Raw genomic sequence first — 15,247 nt, forward strand, 5'->3', positions numbered from 1 at the left:
GCTCCACCTGGCTGTAAGGTAACATTTCTCTGAAGCCCCCAGAAGGATGAAAAGGGTCAATTTTGCTTTTACAATAACCAGCCTGCAGAGAATTAACAGAAATGCAGAGACTGGGGAGCTTGGTTGTGCTTGTGTATGAATATCTAGCTGAGGGAGGACATAATGTCCTTGGCTGTGAATTCCCAGAGTAATTAACGTCCTCTCTCCACACATATTTATAAAGAGTGCAGAGACCTTTCCTGCTGGAAGTGAAATATTTGATAGACTCTGAATGAGAACCTCTTTACAGAAATGAGACCCAAAATTCCTGATATCAGTATCAACTGTCAGTTTCCCTGTGAAGCCAGGTTTCAACAGAGGGAGGGGTTTGCTAGGTAATCTGCATTGGCACTGGCAAATGTTAAGGGTTCATCTCCATTTTCAGGATTCCCACACTATAGAAATCCAGAGTATGGTGGTTAAGGTGAGACAACTCTTGTCATACAAGTGGCTGCCTTTTAAAAGGGGAGCATGGATTAGAAAGAAGATCACTTCATCTGAAATCAAACACTCTACCACTGGCCCACACCCACATTTCACTCTTGCTTGAATCACTTATCTTCAGGTCCCTGTAGGACAACCTCTTCTTCCCCAGGCTCCTTTTTCTGTCCCAGCCTAGAGTAGTTTTTCAAATGGGGGTTGATTAAACTTCCTCTGCCCAGCTGCACAACACAGCTTCTCCACTGACCTTGCTTCTCACACTCACAGAGCTACCATCACTCAGGGAGGCAGATTTCCTTTGTGTGTGGGACAGTGTTCTTCTATCTGCTTGGAGTCTCTTCAGTGATTATAAAGAAGAAGGAGAAAATCTACTGAAGGACATCAGCTCATCCGTCCGGTGTGGCTGGGTTTGCATTTAGGGTAGGTAAGTCTTCTATCTGGTGCTTTTGATTATCTAGCTTGCCCTGTGAGTGATAGATAACAGACCTTCTACTATATTAATGTGTCACAGCTTATGAAAATATAAACATGGGGTTGAAGACGCATGTAGTTGAAATCCATTGTAAACTTTCCCACAGAGCTGTCAGTACCAGGAGTGGGAGTTCATCTGGGTAAACATGGGAGTGTGGAAGGCTGTGAGTGTGTGGGACAACTCTTGAAAGCTAGCTTGTTGGTCTAGGGGTGTGATTTTCTTTCCAGGTGGGTGTGATCTTGGGTTTAAATCCCCCATAAGCCCTTTTATGGGGGGAAGCTGTTCTAGATTTGATTTTCCCCAGTAGAGAGGAATTGGTCAAGAACTTGAAAGTGGAAGGCAGCTTGGGTGAAAGTGATCATGAAATCATAGAGTTCACAACTCTAAGGAAAGAAAGAGGAGAAAACAGCACAATGGAGATAATGGATTTCAGGAGGGCAGATTCAGGAAAACTCAGAGAGCTGGTTGATCAGGTCCCATGGGATTCAAAACCAAGGGGAAAAACAGCTGAGGAGAGTTGGCAGTTTTTCATAGGGATATTATTGAGGGCCCAAAAGCAAGCTATCCCGCTGCATAGGAAAGAGAGAAAATATGGCAAAAGACCAGCTTGGCTTAACCAGGAGATCTCGCATGATCTCAAATCAAAAAAGGAATCATATAAGAAATGGAAACAAGGAGAAATTACCAAGGATGAATATAGGCAAATGACACAAGAATGCAGAAGCAAGAAAGGCTAAGGCACAAAATGAGCTAAAATGAGCTACAGAAATAAAAGGAAACAAGAAGGCTTTTTATACATATTTTAGAAACAAGAGGAAGCCTAGGGACAGGGTAGGGCCATTGCTCAGCGAGGAGGAAGAAACAGTAACAGGGAACTTGGAAATGGCAGAGATGCTTAATGACTTCTTTGGTTTGGTCTTCACTGAGAAATCAGCTGAACGAAGGCCCAACATAGTGAACGCAAGTGGGAAAGAGGTCGGGTTAGAAGTTGAAATTAAAAAAAGAAAAATTTAAAAATCACCTAGAAAATTAGATGTCTGCAAGTCACAAGGGCCTGATGAAATGCATCCCAGAATACTCAAGGAGCTGATAGAGGAGGTATCTGACCTTTAGCTATCATCTCTGGAAAATCATGGGAGACAGGAGAGATTCCAGAAGACTGGGAAAGGGCAAATATAGTGCTGATCTATAAAAAGGGGAATACGAATAACCCAGCAAACTACAGGCCAGTCAGCTTACCTTCTGTGCCAGGAAAAATAATGGAGCAGATAATTAAAGAAATCATCTGCAAACACTTGGAAGGTGGTTAGGTGATAGGGAACAGCCAGCATGGATTTGTAAAGAACAAATCATGTCAAACCAATCTGATAGCTTTCTTTGATAGGATAACGAGCCTTGTGGATCGGGAGAAGTGGTAGATGTGGTATACCTAGACTTTAGTAAAGCTTTTGAAATGGTCTCGCATGATATTCTTATTAAAAAAACAGGCAAATACAATTTAGATGAGGCTACTATAAGGTGGGTGCATAACTGGCTAGATAACCGTACTCAGAGAGTAGTTCTTAATGGTTCTCAAGCCTTCTGGAAAAGTATAACAACTGGGGTTCTGCAGGGGTCTGTTTTCGGACCGGTTCTGTTCAATATCTTCATCAACAATTTAGATATTGGCATAGAAAGTACACTTATTAAGTTTGCAGATGATACCAAGCTGGGAGGGGTTGCAACTGCTTTGGTGGATAGGGTCATAATTCAAAATGATCTGGATAAATTGGTGAAATGGTCTGAGGTAAACAGGATGAAGTTTAATAAGGACAAATGCAAAGTGCTCCACTTGGAAAGGAACAATCAGTTTCACACACACAGAATGGGGAGAGACTGTCTCGGAATGACTGCAGAAGAAAGGGATTGAGGGGTTATAGTGGACCACAAGCTAAATATGAGTCAACACTATGATGCTGTTACAAAAAAAACAAACATGATTCTGGGATACATTAACAGGTGTGTTGTGAAAAAGACACTAGAAGTTATTCTTCCGCTCTACTCTGTGCTGGTTCGGCCTCAGCTGGAGTATTGTGTCCAGTTCTGGGCACCGCACTTCAAGAAAGATGTGGAGAAATTAGAGAGGGTCCAGAAAAGAGTGACAAGAATAATTAAAGGTCGAGAGAATGTGACCATTGAAGAAAGGCTGAAAGAATTGGGCTTGTTTAGTTTGGAAAAGAGAAGACTGAGGGGGAACTTGATAGTGGTTTTCAGGTATCTAAATGGGTGTCATAAGGAGGAGGGAGAAACCTTGTTCTTTTTGGCATCTGAGGCTAAAACAGGAGGCAATGGACTTAAACTGCAGCAAGGGAGGTTAAGGTTGGACATTAGGAAAAAGTTCCTAAGTGTCAGGGTGGTCAAACAGTGGAATAAATTGCCTGGGGAGGTTGTGGAATCTCCATCGCTGGAGATGTTTAAGAATAGGTTAGATAGGTTTCTATCCAGGACACTCTAGACAGCATTTGGTCCTGCCATGAGGGCAGCTGCCTGGAACTCATGGCCTTTTGATGTCCCTTCTCATCCTCGTATTTTATGATTCAGAGTCTTCCAGGTGAGTCTCTTTTTTTTGGAAAAGCAATGCTCCAGGTGAGGCTTGAACTCACAACCTCAGCACATCTATTGCAGTACTGCTCTATAAGTACTATGCGCTAACCCATTGCGCCACTGGAGCCATGGTTTTGGTGGTGGCCCCTATGAGTTAGGGGTCAGGTCATATTTCAGCAGCAAGACCTGTTTAGACAGGTCACAGCCCCTCACCTCCATCACATCCATGTTGCCGAACGCCACTGTGGCCTTGGGACCCAGCAGGGGAGTCACACAGCGGAGCCTGTCTGCGGGGCCAGTCTGGGGCAGATCACAAATCCTCTCCAAGGCTGTGACATGGCATCAGTATCCTCCCCCTCTTAACACCAGGGCAGCACTCTGAGTCCACTTTCCCCACAACACTGGCAGCTTGGGACCCATCCCCACTTACCCCTGCTCAGCCCCCTTGGCTGCCTCTCCTCCAACTCCAGCTCATGCTTCTGCTGTTTGTAGACAGACAGAATTCCCCTGCTCTCCTCTATCCTGCCCCTCTGAGGTGCTTCAGAGCACAAAGGACCAAAGGAAACAGCCCAGTCTTGGAATGCCTGAGAGCACAGATGCGCTAATCTCAAGCACAGTCTTTGATGCCTCAGAGCACAGATGTCCTGCCTCATCATGACCCTGAACGGCCTGAAACCAGACAAGAAAAGACAAATGGGCTAGCAGACAACCAGGGCCTCAGGCTGCCCTTGGCTTGTACCGGTGCCTGATACGCCTACATATAGTCCCAGGAGAGGAATCTCACGTCCATAGGAAACGAATGTCTACATTATCTCCACCTCACAGGTGTGAATTAAGCCCTTGAAACTCCTTGTGAGAACTGGCATCATGAGACGATCTAACACAATTGGCATCTTTAAGATAAGGAAGAGTGAACTTGACCCAAGTGGTATAAAGAAGGGGCCGGCAGCCCCCTCTAATTGAGCTCTAATCACCTATACCTGCCAATCAGGAAGGTCTTTGCCTCCCGAGGTCCCAGGGGACTCCATCCTCGTTCTCTTCTTCCCAAGGGATTGAGTGACAGACACTGGCCACGCCAAGACAGGTAACACAGCGGTGAGAATAAGACTTGCTATGTGTTTTGCTTTTGCGTTCATTTAATAATAGATCTATGAATTAAAGTACTTTTGTTATATGCTCGCTACTTGTAACTAAGAAGTGCAAATCTAAGCCTTGTAACTACAAGAGTTAAGATTTTTTATCAAATAAATAGTAACTGTTTAAGTTTTAACCTGACTCCTCCTGTTATTGTGCAAACGGAACACAAATAAAAGAACCCAGCTGGTTTTCGGCTGTATTAGCATGGTCACTGGTGAGGCACACTGAGAGGTGAGCACTGGGTTGTGCCGCTTCCTTGGGGCAGACTCTTGGAGCACCCGTCAGCCTACCTGGCTGCCCTCTGCGAAGGGACTGTCTGTGCTAGCAGTCAAAGTCTCGGGTGAAGTAGGCTGTCAGTACAACCTTTGGGGCACCCTTCAGCCTCCCTGGCTGCCCGCTGCCAAGGGACTTTCCATCCTAGCAGTGAAAGACTTGGGTGATAAATCCTTGGGGCGTCCGTCAGCCACTCCTGGCTGCCCGCTGCGAAGGGGCGGCCTGTCCTAGCAGTCAAAGACTCGGATGAAGTGAGGGGACACGTGGTATCTCACCAGACCATTGGCTAACACTGTTCCACACAGTTGCTGTGGGTAAGGCACTAAAAAGATGGAGGTTTAATTCCCAGCCCTGCTCCAGACTCCCTGTGGCACTTGGAGAAAATCACTGACAATTACTGTTGCTCAGCATCTCTCGGTGTAAAATGAGGTGTAGGACAAAGGGGCTCCCTGTTAAACATCCATCCTCAAGAGCACGAGGTTCAGAAAGATTGTGCTTGGATGGCTGGTGTGAGGCAAAGGGATTGTTTTCCCTGCCCAGGTGCTCCTGTGCAGCTGCTCAGCATGGACAGGGGAACCAGCCCTTTTCTTCCTTTCATCTTCCTGGGGCATTAACACTCCCCCTTTGCGCACAAAGCCAGCCTGGCACCCAGCACAGCAGGTTCTGGTCACTGGGCTTCTGAAGGTTCTAATCAGCTTGGATCCCTGGTGCCTAGAATTTCCCATCAGTATTGTGCTTCTAACAGCTGCCTACCCCCAAAGCCAGACTCCAAACCTGCTCTGCTGCAGGAGCTGTGAGGGACCCATTTCCACACCCCAGGGAAACAGGAATTCAGCCCAAGTTTTCTGGAAGGACAAAGTGACCCAGATGAACCTTTGTTTTAAACAGAAATCTGTAAGGCCCAGGAGGGCCGGGTCCCAGCAACTTTCTGCCCCAAATGGGCTTCCTTTGGTCGGGGGGGGCAAGCAAGCAGGAAGAGGGAGGGGGCACTGAAGAAACTTAGCTCCTGGCCTGACACTGCTTTGGAAAAGAAGGAATAAGGACACCAGTTCCACTGCAGAACGTGGGCATTAATCACACTGCTCTTGCATGCAGAGGAAGTGCTCTACCCATTCAGCTAATTCCCCTCTGCATGTTTGAGCACCCTGACCCACCAATCCCATTCCGGAAGCCAGTGTCCTTGAAGCTGCCCATAGCTCTGGTTCAGGCACACAAAGGCTGTGTCTGCACAGGAACATTAGTCCTGAATAAGCAATGCCAGAACTGCTGAATCTGATGCAGCGCAGCTCCACACAACATGGATTTCAAACTACTGCTCAGCTGTTTTGACATACAGTATCTCCAAACAATAGAGACTATTGTGAATTCGAGCTCTTGGATGGACTTTGGCTTATTTTGAACAAGGCACTATTCCCTGGCTGCAGAGCCCCCATTTCAAGAGAGCTATTTGGAATATTTGACACAGGTGGAATCATGATCCCAAGAGACACCCAGCCAGTTCTCTGTTCTCTCTCTCTGTTTCCTTTGGGATCCTGGTCTCAGGCAGGAAAAGTCTCTTCTTCCCTGCCCTAGAAAGGAGAAATTGATATTTCCATCACCCTCAGCGAGGAGAAGAGGATTTTCTTCTCTTCCCTTCCATCCCCACCTTCCCAGAGAGGAGAGGAAATAACCCTTCACCAGCTGAGTGGCCCCCTCAGCACTCTGTAGCTTCATGTCTTTCCACATCAGCTCCCTGGGCCTTTCAATAAGCTCCATATATCCAGGGGAGAGTAAGGAAATGAGGAGCTCGTCTTACTCACGCCTACTTCTTTACAATTACTGATGAGGCTCCAAGCGGACGGGAGCGCTGTTCCCCTGAGTCCTCGGCATCTTCCGCACCCGGAGCTCCCTTCTGGCAGCCCAAATCCCAATTTTCCAGCACCTTCCTAAAGCCTGAACTCCCAGGCAGAGCCCTCACACTGCTGCACCCCAAACCTCTGCCACAGCCCAGAGCCCCTCCCCCTCAGACCCGTGGCCGCACTCCCACCACAGGAATTGTGTTCTGTGCACCAGGGTGAAGCTGAGGTGTCACACATCAGCTGTGTATTGCACTGCCCTCTGCCTCGGGACACACAAGAAAATTCACACCACTCAGGGGAGGAGAAATTTGAAGAGACTCCAGCTGGGCCAAGGGCTTAACTAGGCTCTGCCTCTGGGCCCCTGGTGTCCTGGGTCACTCCCAGAGCAGGCTCCCCCCTCGCTCTACTTCCCCCCACCAGGCCCAACCGCTAGTGGATGAGAGTGTCCGAGGGATGCTGTATGTGCTCTCTGCGCTCTCCGAGGACAATGGAGCCTTTATGAACTGGAAGGGAAAGTTCTTCCCTGGTGAGATGCTCCCAGCCCTGCACCAAAAGCCCTGGGCCAGGCTGTTCCAGTGACCGCGCTGTCAGCTCTGCCTGTGTTCTCAGTACAACCACAGAGCTAACGCAGCAGCCGTGCCTGAGCCTGGCCAGGTCTGTCCTGTCCTGGAAGCCACCTCACCCTTCTGAGTGGGAAAAGGGGATGAGGAAGCACTCGTGCTTCATAACGGCTGAGGAGACAGGAGGCCTTCATCTCTCACTCTTGTGCTTGACTTCTGGGCAGGCAGCCACACCCCTTCACGGCCTAGGCCAATGCTTAACAATCTGTGTCCCGTCGCTCACATGCCAGTCCTTGGGGTTCCACATGTGCATCCCATCAGACCTTCTGTTTATCATCGCCCATGCGCAGGGTGGCCACATTCCACTGGTTTCACTCCACCTACTGTTTCTTCTGACCGTTCTTACCAAAGCAACATACACATAAAGCAAGGACAGGAAAAACGAGATGCGTGTTCCTTGCACATCCCACTGACACTGAGAGCCGTGTGCTCCCTCTGCATCTATTCCGGGGGCTGCTCTGCTTCAATGGGCACACCCCAGAAGGCCTCAGGAGGCAAGCGCATTGAGCCAGAGTACCTATGTCAGCAGACCATAGCCGTGTCTACACGTGCACGCTACTTCGAAGTAGTGGCACTAACTTCGAAATAGCGCCCGTCACGGCTACACGCGCCGGGCGCTATTTCGAAGTTAACTTTGACGTTAGGCGGCGAGACGTCGAAGTCGCTAACCCCATGAGGGGATAGGAATAGCGCCCTACTTCGACGTTCAACATCGAAGTAGGGACCGTGTAGTCGTTGCGCGTCCCGCAACTTCGAAATAGCGGGGTCCGCCATGGCGACCATCAGCTGAGGGGTTGAGAGACGCTCTCTCTCGAGCCCCTGCGGGGCTCTATGGTCACCATGGGCAGCAGCCCTTAGCCCAGGGCTTCTGGCTGCTGCTGCGGCAGCTGGGGATCCATGCTGCAGGCACAGGGTCTGCAACCAGTTGTCGGCTCTGTGTATTTTGTGTTGTTTAGTGCAACTGTGTCTGGGAGGGGCCCTTTAAGGGAGCGGCTTGCTGTTGAGTCCGCCCTGTGACCCTGTCTGCAGCTGCGCCTGGCACCCTTATTTCGATGTGTGCTACTTTGGCGTGTAGACGTTCCCTCGCAGCGCTTATTTCGATGTGGTGCCACACAACGTCGAAGTTGAACATCAACGTTGCCAGCCCTGGAGGACGTGTAGACGTTATTCATCGAAATAGCGTATTTCGATGTTGCTACATCGAAATAAGCTATTTCGATGTAGGCTTCACGTGTAGACGTAGCCCATGTGCGTTAAAAGCCTTTTGCAGCCCGCTAAGATGAAGGAGGGGCAATCATGCATCCAGTTCCCTTGCTTAGGTTACATGGCTTTGGGTCTTCGGCCCCATCAGTAGGGCATCTTGTATACAGTTAGCAGAGAATGGTTTTGACTCATCAACCTCTGGGTTATGGGTACCGAACACGTCTGCTCTACCACTCTGCTCAGCTGAGTTGGGGCTACCCAGCATGCCGTCTGGTGAGTATCCTGCACTGATGCTGACAGAAGGTGAGTATTCTGCTGGTGAGTGGCTTTGCAGCTCACGGGGTTTCCCTGTGGCTGTTAACTAGAAAGGTGGTGATTGAAGCCCACCCAGGGATGGTGCTGTTAAGTCTGCTTCTGAGTACCTTTGTGTGAGCTCCCACATTACAGGAAGCAGCCTTCCCTCTCAGCTTCTCACCCAAAAGAGCACACTGTGCCAATTCTTTACAATCTAAAAGTGAAAGGTGTCTTCAGAAATAAGAAAAAGACAAAAAGTTGACAGTCAAGTGATTAGAGCCATCAAACTAGAGACCCTAATTGCAAAGATTTTGAAGCAGGCTAGTAGCACAGACAGAGTAAACTGCCAGCTTGAGAAAACAAGTCTCTGACCTCCTCCTCTCTTAGTGTGGCTCAGAAGGCCTGTGGAGCTCAGTTCAGAGCAGAGAGGTTCCATGAGAGAGGAGCTGAAATAAAGACCAAAGTGGAGGCACCCACAAGGCTTTCTCCTCAGCTCTCTAGCTCATGTGGAGGGAATTGCATTGTTTTCATCTGTGAAACTAGATTCCAAGAAGAAGTCTGTCACATAAACAAGTTACCTGTCCATGCGTGACACAGTCCTTTGTCAGTAGCAGCCATTGCTTACAAGCTCCGCTCAACGTTCACAGTAAAAACCTCAGAAGTGGACTGGCACCTATTAAAGCGCATTGTCAGTCACTCGACCAGCAAGCTTTGCAAAGAGCTTGGCCAAGCCGTTGGAAGTCACCCAGAAGCAAACATTTGACATTCTTGTTCGCAGCCAAAACTCAGAACTTCAAATCCAAAAATGAGACATGCCTGTGAGGAGTGGAAAAAAACGCAGCAAATCATCAGTTTTTGATACGTACCTTCCCTGACCCACTTGTACAAGATTTGGTGCAAACAGAGGAGTTGTGGCAATGATTTGTCTCTTCATCTGACAATCTAATACTGTCACCCCCGTCTCAGGCCTTGCCAGGAGAGCGCGGCCATGCTCCCCAAGCCTGAGTCACCTCTGGTCTGAGTGAGTGCAGAGCCAGGTGTGCCAACGGCAGAGTGAAGTGGGAGCCTCATCTCTCTCCCCTCAGGGCCAAGCACAGCTGCCGAGCACCCCAAGAGCCTGCCTCGTGCACTCCCTCAGCAGCCACCCGCACAGCCTTCTGGGTGGGAAAAGGGGCCAGGAATCACTGATGCCTCTGGCTGGCAAAGGAGGCAAGAGGCTCTCACCTCTCACGCACCAGCTGTGGGAGTCTTGGCAGGAGGGGATGCGGGAGAGAGCTGGGGGTGCGTAGTCTGGGCGATTGAGGGGCTGTATGTGTGCAGCTCCCCAGGGATGCACACGGCTCTGTGTTCCCTGCCGCTCCAAGGCACTGATCCACACCCATCCCATTGCCCACTAACCCGCCCAGTCAGAGTGGAAGTGAAAAGCCTCCAGCAGCGACTCCTTACACTGCCATTCCCTGTGCAGGCGGGAGATGGAGGGGGAGCAGCAGCAGCAGGTGGAGCCCTGACCCTGCCTCTGCTCTGTGCGCCAGTCTGAACGTTCACAGGGAAGTGGCTCAGATGTAGACAGGGAACTCCCAAGACCCCCTGGCAGCCAAGTCCTTCTACCCAACTTCAACAGTCCTTGTACAACTGGCTGGACAAATATCTCCCTGGTGCTACTCAGATTCAAACCCACTGAAAGACGTGTCCAGAGCCAAAGCTCATCGCCTCCGATACAAAACACGTCCTTGCACACACAGCGCAATCACCACCAGTGACTCATCAGCACCCCACGGACACCTCATTGGCACACTTTGTCCAAGATTTCTGAGTAACACGAAGCAACGTTTGCACCACTGAGCTATGTATTAATCAGGGAACAACACATTGACAACCAGGTTACTCCCTTAAACTTGTCCCAGCCTCTTGGATTTCAGTCTCCTGAGCATCTTTGTTGCTTGCAGTAAAGGTGGTGATGAAGAAAGACAAACCTGGGCCTGTGTTTGGCTTTTCTCCCCTCACTTCCTATGTCTTTGGGGAACACTAGCCCAGGCAGGTCTGGGGGCATTGCAGAGTCTCCAGGCAAAGCTGAGCCATTCTCCTAGGGTGGCCTCATGCAAGTGAGTCAAAGGATTGTAACTCCCTTGTTGAGTGACTGTAATGTCCATTTAGCAGCAACCAACCTTGTCTCTGCCAATAGCTGGTGCCTCCGAAACCCACAACTTATTACAGCAAAAACCATCCAACACAATTCTTAACATTTCCTGTGCATTGAGGATTTCATAAATTTCTTCAAAGAACACTAGAACTGGAGGAGACCTCAAGAGGTCATTGAGTCCAATTTCCTACCTTCTCAGCAGGACCAAGCCCTCTCTGGACCATTTCGGATTGGTGTCCAGCTCTTAAATATCTCCAGTGATGGAGATGGCACAACCTCCCAAGGTAACTTATTCCAGTGTTTAACCACCCTGACAGTTAGGAAGTTTTTCTGAAGGTCTACGCTAAACCTCCCTTTCTTCAGTTTCAGCACATTGCTCCTTGTTCTATCCCCAGAGGCCAAGAAATGTGATTTTTCTCCCTCTTCTTTGTAACACTCTTTGAGGTACTTGAAAACTTCTATCATGTCCCCTCTAAGTCTTCTTTCATCTCATCTAAACAAGCCCAATTCTTTCAGTCTTGCCTCATAGCTCACTTTTTTTAGACCTTTTATCATTCTCATTGCTCTTCTCTGGACCTTCTCCAATTTTTCCACATCTTTCTTGAAACATCATGCCCAGAACTGGACACAGTACTCCAATTGAGGCTTCATGAGCACTGAGCAGAGCGGAAGAATGATTTCTCATGTCTTGCTCACAACTCTCCTGTTAATACATCCCAGAATCATGTTTGCTTTTTTTGCTACAGCATCATCCTGTTGATTCATATTTAGCTTGTGGTCCAACTATGAACCCTGAGTCTGTTTCTGCAGTTCTCCTTCCGAGAAAGTCACTTCCTCACTGGGCTGCTTTCTATTTAAGATCACACTGACTTACGCAGGAGGGAGATGGAAGTTACTGGCCCTCTTCCCAGCTGTAGTATATCACACTCCCTTTGAAGCCCAGGTCATATTTCCTGAATGCAGCTGCAGCCCTCTGCTCCAGCAGTTGAGCCCATGAAGGGCTCCCCACAATTTCTCTAAGGTTTTCCAGCTGTGTGTGCCTGATGCATTGTTGATGGAACTGGGGAGATGGAAAAGTCTTTATGCAAGAGCTCTTGTAGACAAGTGCTTATCACACTTGCCTATGACACAAAACATCACCAGCCCAAAACTGGGCTGTAACATCAAAGCTGTGGTTATTCTGCCTCCCCTTTATGCTGATCTCCTTCTGCCCCTCCCTGTTCTTCTCAGCAGCCCAGCTCCTGTGTGACAGAAGATGGAGACCTCAGCTGAGCATTCCCTTTGCTGTCAACATGGGGAAACTACAGGAGTTAAATCAGTCACTTCTAGAGGTGGCCAGTGCCTTCAGCAGGGGCAACATTGAGCATTTCCAGGGAGGATGGACCCAGACTCACCAGAATCAGGACTCCAGGCATCTCTGGACACACTGCCTAGTTCTACAGCACCAACCCATTGCCCCAACCCCTCCAGCCAGCTCAGCCAAACACCTGGATCCAGCAGGCCTGAGTCACCCTGCTCTCTCTTTTGCATGGGATGAGAGAGGGAAGCGGCACAGAGAGCTTGCCAAGGCAGTGCTAGCAGGTGCCTCTGACATTAACTCTGACTGCAGGAAGCAGAGCCCTGAATGGTGGCCTTCACACCTCCCCAGCTGCACCTTTCACATTTGAACAGGCTGGTATTGCACACTGGGCACCTCTCACCCTCAGCTGGCAGCATGCACTCTGCCCTCATTGCTTCCCTGGAGCTGCTCTTTCTCCCGGGACCCCCTCTCCCTACCCTGGACTTCCTTTGCACATGGCCCCACGGCACTTCCTCCAGTCAGAGACTGAGCTGTCCAGGCCCATTCCTGTGGAGATGAGATTAGAATCATCGAATCCTAGTGCTGGGAGGAACCTCAGGAGGTCATCCAGTCCAGACCCCTGCCTAAAACAGGATCAACCCAAATTAAATCATCCCAGCCAGGGCTTGCTCAAGCCAAGACTTGAAAACCTCTCGGGATGAAGATTGCACCACCTGTCAAGGTAAAGCACGGCAGTATTTCACCATCCTCCTGGTGAACTAGATGCAGCACTACCCAAACACTGGGCTGTTACTGCTATGGCTTGGCTTTGGATTTGACCCAAGGTTGATGCAGCCATAATGCAGAATACTAACCTCAGTAGGATCACAGCAAGCTTTTGGATGCCTGCAGGGGGCATTTTCCTTTCTCAGGCTTCACCTGACAGTCTGACATGAGGCGAGAAAGCCTGGGAAGGTGATGGAGAGCAAAGAAAGCCAGTTCAGCTGTTGCGGAAAGCTGGTGCCCTTGGCAGAGTGTTCCTACTGTCCCTTGCTGTGCGAGGTCAGTGATGAGAACCTGGGGAATCCTCTCCTCGCCCACACCCAATCTGCAGCCCCTCCCTTTGCATGGGGTGGTGACTCTGGCTTGCTCCCTGCCAGCCATTCAGCCTGTTTCCCTCACCTCTGTTGTTCTCCTGCCCAGAAGGGTCAGGGGAATGACAGGAGGAAACACCTTTCGGTAGCCAGCAAGGGGCTTCAGCTCATGATTTTGGTGCTATGAGTACCATGCTCTGGCCAGCTGGGCTAGTCAGCCTGCAGAGAAGCACCTCCCAAGGGGCCTTTTTGGAAATGAGCAAAAGGCAGCTGCAGGGCCACTGGTCACTGGAATGAGATTTCCTCTCCTCCTCCACCAGCCTGGCCTCCCCTTTCAGACTCTGTCACCCATTTCCCACTTCTCTGAGCCCAGTTAGAGGTTCCTCAGCCCCAGATGCCCCTTCCCAGCTGTCCTGGGCCCCTGCAATGTGTCCTCTCAGATCCTGTCTCTCCCACCCCTTCTCAATGCCCTGATCCCCTTGTCCCCTCAGACCCTGCCGACCTCCCCGCTGCCCTTTTCCCCTCCTCCTTCAGGCATAACCCCTGGCTGGGGTCCCCCTCACACCTGCTGGCAGCCCTCCTTGGTGGCAGCCGGCCTCCCACTCCCTCTCCACTGCACAGTCACCAGCTGAAACCTTTGGTCCTGCCCAGGGGCTGGGTGAGAACAGAGACAGCCTGTGGGGGCAGCCCCTGCCCGGGGAGATCCTGCCCCGCTCCCACCTGCACCATTCATGTCCCTGCAGGGGTTTTGCTCCCAGCAGGATAAGGACATTTTGAGGGGGAAGCAAAGGGAAGCCACAGGAGGGGTCCCAGGCTGCTCCCAGGCAGTGCGGGTGCATCAGGTCAGCACTGGGGGCAGCTGGGGGAGGGGGAATTACCACTGGGGGGGGCAGAGCTGGGTGTGTGCACCTGGGAGTGAGACTCTCCCTGTCGCTCACTCGCGTGGGGTGTCTCTGCAGTGGCAGGGCTGGGGCAGGAGCTGCTCCCGCAGACAGGGCAGAACGTAGCTCCTGCCGGCTCAGGCAGTTGTGTGTGTGTTACAAATGTGCTGCAGGAGCTGGTTAGCACTGACCTGTCTGGAGAGGGCCAGGAGGCAGCACACACTGTGACCGGGATTCCCTCGTGCTCAGTGGCCCAGGACATCGTGCTGAGTACTGGGCTGCACAGACCTGTTGGTGAATAACAAGAATCAAGGGTATCACCTCCCTGCCTTAGTAACAGACAAAGGGCTTTGGGGTTCCTCCCATGCTCCCCAGGCCCCCTCTGCAGCCACCTCAGCCGCCCACCTGTCAGTGTCTGTTACTTCTTCCTCCAGAAGGACGGCAGCCGCCTCCTGCAGCTCTGAACTCTCCAGCACAGCCCAGAGGTGCTGCAAAGCAGGTGAGAGGCAGCCAGAAATACTTGGCCAGGCACCACTGGGTGCTGCTTTCCTAATCCCCATGTACCTGGGAGGTTCATGGCCAGGGGAGCCACAGAGCCTCTCTGGGACTTTTCTCCTAACCTGTTTAGGTTTTGTCAGTGACAAACAAAGGGATGTGAGAGGAGAGTAACTCTCCCTCTCCTGCCCTGCCCCACTGCCACCTTCTGTGTGCACAGACAGCCCCAGAGAGCCACAGCGCTGGGAGGATCAGACTCCCTTCTTGCAGTCAGAGGAGTCACCTTCCCAACACCAGTTCCAGCTGCCTTTGCCTGAGCTCTGCTCTGTACCTGGACTACTTCCCAATGCCCCTCTCCCATCAGCCTTTACCTTCCCCAGCAATGGCTGGGATTGCCAAGGGAGGGCTCTTCTGTTCTCCAGACACAGGTAGGAAAACATTGCCAAAGATGCAGCGCA

At 50.6% G+C, this 15,247-nt stretch overlaps 1 non-coding gene across 1 annotated transcript; it reads right to left on the reverse strand.

Moving 5' to 3' along the window:
* Window positions 1-3,569: 3,569 nt before the first annotated feature.
* On the reverse strand, window positions 3,570-3,662 carry TRNAI-UAU (transfer RNA isoleucine (anticodon UAU)). The gene is given in 2 exon segments: window positions 3,570-3,605; window positions 3,625-3,662. It is a non-coding gene; the product is annotated as a tRNA-Ile (tRNA).
* Window positions 3,663-15,247: the final 11,585 nt, after the last annotated feature.

This window comes from Carettochelys insculpta, chromosome 21 (genome assembly GCF_033958435.1).
Source record: "Carettochelys insculpta isolate YL-2023 chromosome 21, ASM3395843v1, whole genome shotgun sequence".
Classification (NCBI taxonomy): Eukaryota; Metazoa; Chordata; order Testudines; family Carettochelyidae; genus Carettochelys; species Carettochelys insculpta.